This window comes from Pygoscelis adeliae, unplaced genomic scaffold (assembly GCF_000699105.1).
Source record: "Pygoscelis adeliae isolate BGI_AS28 unplaced genomic scaffold, ASM69910v1 Scaffold175, whole genome shotgun sequence".
Taxonomy (NCBI): domain Eukaryota; kingdom Metazoa; phylum Chordata; class Aves; order Sphenisciformes; family Spheniscidae; genus Pygoscelis; species Pygoscelis adeliae.
In genome coordinates, this window is record NW_008824941.1 from 3,180,192 (window position 1) to 3,188,195 (window position 8,004).

Consider the following 8,004-nt stretch of genomic DNA (forward strand, 5'->3'; position numbering starts at 1 on the left):
CAAAGTAAGTGTATGAGAATCCGAGTGTCTTTTTTCATGGAAAAGCAACATGCATACTTTGGTGGCTAAGAAAATATTAGTAATTTACTCTTCCAAGAATAATAGTGCATTTTATATACACTCAGCTGAATTATACAACAGAAAAGGAAGGGATTTGTCTGCTAACCTTTAGAAATGCCACTTTTTAAAAACAGAAGGAGGTCTCCACACAGATGTGGCTCCAGTTTGCACCACAGCTCTGCTGGCAGCCAGCAGGTGCCTGTGGAAGCTCACCAACAGACAACTCATTTACACCCTGAAACCACAGATGTGTGTGCAACTGATAAATAGGTCTTTCATTTGCCCCTCCTTCTCTTTTTTTCTCATTTGCTCCTCAATTATCCACAGCAAGGTATATTTTATTTGGTCAGAGCATTGCCATATTCTTCCTTCAAGCTACCATGATATGAAGAAGCATGCACCCTGCATGGCACAGAACTGTCTAGACCCTTCCTGATGCAAGTGATATTTGTCACCTTACCTCCTGTTTGTACTCATCTGCAGATGTACCAAGAAGTGTCACTTGGTGAGTCATCTCTCGTACAAAACAGTCAAGGTTGGATACCTTCCTGACACAGAGCAGAGTACGGATCTATCCGGATGGGGCGAGGGACACCCTGTTATGACAGGAGTTATGGAGTACCTGGACTGTAGTCCCTTCTCTGTCTCTTCTCTCAGCAGCTGCCTGTTAATAACACAGGTTAGCTTCAGCTCCTGCATGACCTACCCTTCCAACCCAGCTGGTGGATCAACCCAGTCAGTTGTAACGTCCTACCTAAAAGAGAGAAAAGGAAGGTTCGTTCTCAAGGGGAAAGATGAGGTCTTTTTTTCAATCAGAAATTAGAGAGGGGTTAGTCTGTAATCACTTCATGCAGAAAACTTTCTTGGCAACACTATAATTTGGGTATCAAAGATGCAATTTTTGCATACTAAGTAGACTATTAGTGGTGTTACAGTTTGACTAGCTGTGAGATCACGGTAATCATAGAATTCAACAAATTACTTTTCTTCTCATTAACTTCAGCTTTTGCCTGGATTAGTTTGAACCAGCTGTAATTCATCTAGGCTTTGGTCTCCTTCCTGCACTGGGAGAGAACTGGTAAACAGCACCATCTGCATGGAACAAGAGAGCTGAGACTTCTCTTTCAGTTACAGATTGTTGGATTTTGTTTTGCCTTTTTTTTTTTAATTTCAGACAGCAAAGTAGCACCAGCTGAAATTAATCTTTATGATGAATAAACAATTGATTCAGTCCTTGTGAACACCCAGCAGGATTAGTGGGACAGGAAAAGATTTACACTAAGCAGACAATCGCTCTCTACACCACATAGTCAGAGAAAATACAATTGCTTGTGTATGATGCTATCGGTACTTGCTGGCTTGGTGGTCACATCTGCACCACTTATGGTATCGTGTCAGAGTGTCAGCTGGGGTGAATTAGTGTCCTCCCACTATGTCAAGCACAATTCAGATTGCTGTTTGGAATAGTTCTTTCAGCAAAAAAATATACAAAGGACCGTAATGAAAACAAGCACAGCTAAAACATATATATGTCACTGAATGTTTTTTTATCTTTCTAAATCTGAAAACAAAGCCAAAATCACTCTCCCTCTGTTTCTCTTTCAACTTAGATTAATAATGTATTTGTAATTGTGAATGAGGCCATGTAGCAATGAGAGGGGACTTCTCGCGTCAGTGATTGCCTCATAAGCCAACGAGAAATTATTTTCTCCCTGGCCCAGATTTCAGTGGGAGAAATTCAATAACAAAGTGGGTCAGACAGACCAACTCAGAAGGTCACGTCAGAGAACAGCACATGGTAAAACAGAAATAAATCACTTAGAGAATATCTAGAACGGATTAAAGATAAGCTATCTTGTCATCCGGTGGCTCTGATTGAAAAAAAAATAATAAAAAGAATTAAATGAAAATATTTTCCTTTGTTATTTCTGAATCAAATTTTATTAAATATAGGCTCTGAAATTGTTCACTATTCCCCCAGTTTGTGTGAATAATGAAAGTTGTTCTGTAAAATTGCATTTGAATTTTTAGGTAACTTTCCTACTGTCTTGGATTTCAAGAGTCTGTGTGACTACAGTTCATGCACAAAATTGTTGACTATTAAATATCACAGTGTTTACACATGCTAATAAAAATGCCAGAATTACTTGCACTTCCCACCCAATAGAAAATATTTACAGTACAAATACCCTAACTCAACAATTCTTATCTTCCCCATCCTTCTGCTTGACAGGTATAAGTAACTATGGAAAAAGGACAACTGGTTATCTCAAATGATTGTTTAAAAAAAAACAAATTACATATAGCAAACTCTTTAATAAGCATCAAGGCTTTGTCAGAAAACTTTTAATCAGCCCCTGAGTGTAAACAATTATTAAGGTATAGGACTATTAAGGCAAGGAGAACTTAACCAGAAATGGAATGTCTTTCTAAGATTTTTTTCAATGGAAGAGCTTCATGCAAGAAAGTTACAAATAGAGTTTTCACAGGAAAAAACATCTGTTCAGAGCAACCCAAAGTAAACAGCTCTTTTGTACTCTTAGCTCTTTAGATTCTTAAGGAGATTGCTAACAAAACAAAATAATTTATTTAAATGAAGTAAATAGGTGAATCATAATTAATTTAGAAGTTCCTGAAACTCTTAAGTTTTACCAACCTACAGAGGATTTCAGAACACTTGTGTAGAAGTCTGTAATAGTCTGATGTTTCTTTCCAAACTTTTTTCTCCACTAGCAATGACTTCAGCAGTTCAGTCACTTTTGGTAGGTCACCAGTGTCAGACATTTGCTGATTTCCAGTGTTGCTAGAGGCAACTCCAGATTTGGGCTTCCCCATCCATGCAGAGTCACTCCAGATTTGACAGTCACAGATTTCACTCTAAATGGGATTCATTACTGGGGTTGTTTCTATACCAGTGCAATATGACACAACTGAAATGCAGCACTGTGTAGTAGTGCCAAAACACCACAAAGTGACAACAAGTTGTCTAACAGTCCACATGTAATGACTGTGAGCTGTTTCTCCTTCTTATGCATGTTTCAAATGCTATATATCCTAGGTTATTTTTGGGATTCTTGGTTCTTGGTTGTTCTCAGTTACCAGCTTATCATATGGTTGTCTGCCATTACCAATAGGTTGTAATTATAGATCACCTATTTATCATACCATCTTGTCCTAGGTGTTTTTATTGTCTTACTTTCAAACATCCAGATACAATAAACTAGCTACACAAGTGTGATAACTGCACCTGCATTCCTTTTATACTGATCATTATGCGTCGTATTTGGCAGACAGCTAGATCTGCTTTCTATTCAGCTAGCAGTTAAAAGCAACTCCTACATTTCCATATGTAGCTGCCATAATAGTGGGTCACTTCAAGCTATCCTTGACCTGTAAGAAAGGATATTGTTCTGGCTTGATACCAGGATCCAGAAATAATTTGCTTCTCTTTGCTACTAATTTCAAACAAATTGTTTAAATTACAGTTGTATCGTGCTCTGTCCAGCTCCTGGATCCATTAGAGACCTAAGCGTACCTCTTTTGCAGCCCACCTCTTCAGAGGTACCTTCTTCCTTGGATGAGATCATGATAAGCCCATTCTTGTCTTTTTAAACTTGCCCTTGCTCCTTTTTACTTCTTTTTTAAAACTGTATCCTCTCCAGTCTCTGTCTTCCCACTATTTTCCTATTACCTTTGAGCTGTTTTGAGCCTTGTCTCTCACAGATTTTACACGCTTACTTACCCTTTGTAGTTCTCATAATCATGTCCATTGTTCATACAAATCTATGTGTTTACTAGTCTTTGCTTTTATCTTTGATCTGGAATCTTAGTCAGACTTTCATTTCATGAATGTGATTGTTAACTTGACTTGGGTCTTTATCTGATGCAGTTAGGGTTCCTAACTTCTGCTTCAGTGGAAAGGCTGTTCCCTGATGTTTTTTTAAAGAAGTCTTACCCTGATGGATTATTTCCAGATTGTTTCCAGATGTCTTCTTTAAAACAGTTTCAGATTATTTAAATTGCATTCGTTGTATCCTGCCTTTGTTATTTATATTCTCAGTTGTGCATAGACATGGCAACTATATATAAATTAAATGCAAAATTGTGCATTCAGTCTTGCAGAACCAAACAGATGAGTGCAATGTTATGTGGTAGCTGTTAACCACTCTTTGTCTCAGCCTCCTACCTGAGATCATATAAAGCACGTCAGAACAGAATAAAAAATAAATAGCAAATAGGAGGAGGTCCAGTAAAACAGGCTGTAAACCTTCCTCCCTGCTAGCACTTTCTGTTGTGGCATGTGCCTTGTTCACACCATGGAAGAGCAGTCATGCAGTTGCTCAGCTCTAGCAATCCTGCTGGGAGCACATCCGCATCCAGATTTCTGTGTGAGACTAATTACTTACTGTTCTTAAGCCACTGTGAGATGCTTGGAGACAAATAGAAATGTTGTTGGCAGTACTGGAGAAAGCTTTGGATTTGGATGAAGACAAAGATGCAGGCAGGAGTTTGGGCTTGTGGAGACAATGACAGGGTTGTCTAATTGAAATAGAATCAGGATTCCTAAATCCTAACATCCCTTACATCCCTTCCCTGCAGCGAGTTAACAGCTGTGAAACAAGGATGTCTCTCCACATTCTCACCAAATGATCAGGCAGATATTCACTCGAGTGCTGTAATAAGATCCCAAAGTTGTTTGTAAGCCGTGAGGATATCAATGTGATTCTTCAAGAGGAGATTTCTCATTTTCTTCAGAGTAATCTAGGAAGCTGCATATCAAACACTACAAAAAAGATAATCAAGGTTGCAAAGCTTGGATCCAACATACAGGCAATGTTAGAAGTAGGTTGTTCAGAAAGACTTAATTAGTTACCCTTTCTTAAGGCATGAGTACACCATGTTTAATTATGTGGTCACATACTTTTCTATTTTCTTCATGGGAGGTGAGCCTTATTTGTTTACTAGCAGATAAAACAAGGGACTGTCTATATTTTCTGTCACTGATTCCTCCTTTATTGGAAAGACTCAGATACCAGTTATCAAAGGGCAAAGGGTGAATTCCAGTGTCAAGAGAAAGGGTAAATAATACAAAGAAAAACGTTCTTCGATGCTTTGTCTGAATCTAAGATATTATGTATAGTATTAGAGGAAGAAGAGAAGTCAGGCTAGTCTACACAGAATTTGTAAGGGTTGGACTCCTTTTTTCCACACAAAAGACATATATTAAATTTAGAAGTGGAAGAAGACGTAACCACAATAGGTAGCAGATGTGACAGGGTAACTGCTAGCGTGGAAAACACCTCCAATACTCTAACCTCAGATTATTTTCATTTTCAAAAATTCTGAACGACAGCATTCTTATTAATGCTTTGATATGTTTTGAAACTGTGCAGATGGAGAACAGTTTTTGTGTTTGTACGCAAGGTCAGCTGATGGCACAATTTAGAAAGGGTGTGGGAATGGAAGGAGATGAGGAAGGTCGTAAAATTACTGTTGCATCCTGCAGTCTGTGGTGTGACATATGGGAGAGCAAAAATGGAGTGTCTGTAGTCCGCTTTGTAAATCTACTTTACAGGCACAAATGCTTTCTGAGTCAAAAAGGAGTCTTGCATGGGATCAGTACTACAATTCCTTCACTGATTCCATCATCATTGTCCCAGAGACCAGTTTATGATCAGTGAGATGTGGCTCATGGGTTAAGCACTGGGAAGTGTGGTTTTGGTGGAAGACTGACTACACCTTTTTTTTTCTTTTTAATAAAGCAAAGAAGAAGAAAGCTTTGAAAAGTTATAAAGAAAATATTTTGATTTGTGCTTTTGCACTTTTTTTGAAATGTCAAATTTAAGTGCTACCTAGTATACTTTGGGGAAGGTTAGAGCCAAATACTCTGTTTGGCTCTTGTCTGTACAATGAATTGGTTAAAAACTAAATTTCCATGAATTTGGGGAAAATCTGTGGCTTTGACATGGTGGAGGTTATTACCACATAGCATGGGACTTATTTTTTATGTAATGTTTAAGATCAGCTTATGATTTTCAGTTTCTCAGCTCTTTTTGGAGAAGAAAAACTAAAAGTATTGAATTACTATTTTATATGCAGATTATGTTGCAAAATCTTCAGCAAAGGAACTAAGTAATTTTGATCTATTCAATGTTAGATACAGAAATCTCTATGAAATGAGAACATACTATTTTTCTGTATAATTCTAGTGGCTAATATGATCAGTGACTGAATAATATAAAACTATTAAATGCCGATAGATTGTAGTTTTCTGTACGTATCTCAAACATACTAAGCCAGCACAATTAGACTCATCATCATAAACAACTTTGTGCTCCATTCAGACTCTGAAATCTCTATATTCAATAATAAAAAAGCTGTAATAATGATTTACAATTGAATTGGTCGTACAAAAGTTCATTGACAACTCACTGCAACTTTCCTTGTTCAGAGGTATGCTTAGTTATACTTTTTAGGTCCAGGTAACCTGACTTTACAGATATTAAAAATCAAATGTAGGTTATAAAATGTTATATTGACATTTTATAAGGAAGGTATTTTAGGGAAGGTCGGATGGAGGAAGCGAACCTGCTCAGTACAAGGGTATGTACGTTAGGACACATCACAAAAAAAACCCTTCTAGAATGTAGTCTGTGTTTTATTTCAACCCATTGCTGTCCTGCTAGCTTTCTGAGGATATTTTAAACTTTTTTGGTATTTCATTATGTAGACCTCTTTAGACTAATTAGGACAACGATGTCTTTTTTTTTTCTTGTTTGGCATTTATTTTTGTCTTTGACAAAATTTGTCTTGATTTCAAAGAATTTGGTTTATTAATCACAGAATAACAAGTTAACCATTGTTTCAGGATCTACACAGTAATGATACATTGTTAACACTGTGGTTGTTCTCACAGGAATAAGCAGCAATGAGTCAATAATTAACTAGGTAGGCCTTCACTGATGTGGTAGATGAGGCACCTTGTATCTGGCAGAGAATATCTTTCCTAAAAGCTGATCTATTATACACTTCCCGCCCCCCAGGCTGGAATCATAATATAAATAAACCTGCAATCAGGTGAAAGCAAATTCAGTTGAAGCCTTTTTGATACTTAGTAGTTAGCAATATTTGCAAACTTCTACCTAAATAAAGTGAAATGGGCTGATACATAATTTCTGAGAAAATACATGTTCAAGCTTCGTAGCTTTTTATGCTCTCAACTCAAAACTAGACAAAACATATCAAGTTGGGTATAAATTCTCCTTTGTGTTACAGCTGTGACTAAAAAGCCAGATTAGAACCATAGGAATTTATCCCATGTGATTCAGAAATAAGGAAAACGTGAAACTCATGAGAACTGAAACCAGCTGTTCTTCTACTTCCTTTCATTGAGCATAGAGTGACAGATGACATTGTTTGTGGAGGCCCCATCCATCAGATTTAATGACCTCTTATTAAAACTGTACTTAAGTGTTCAACAATAAGCCATCTATTTAGTCATCATAGTACAGCACTTTTCTCAGGAAACAAATTTCACCTGTAAGTAAGAGGGAATAAAAGCCAAGAAATTAGGAAGCTTGGGAAAGTATTGATTTTAAAATACTGTAAGTGAAGGCAAAAAATGTTTATTGGTATTTGTGATTACACCTATACGAGGCTGTCCTACCTATTATAGTTGTAGATGTTGTGTGAAATACTTCATATTTTTCCAAATAACAGAAGTCCAATTCTATTTACAGCATAAAACTGGCTACAGAAATTAGCAGCTGCGAGGGAAAGGGCAACTGATTTAGCCAGTGACTGTGTTATGATCAAACCTGATACAGCATAGAGTCATTTTACCATCGAAAGATTTTCGGCACCTTGATACTGAAAAAGTCTTGATTATACTGAGTAACAGATGATATTACCATCTGTACTAGTTTCAGCAAGACCATAGACATC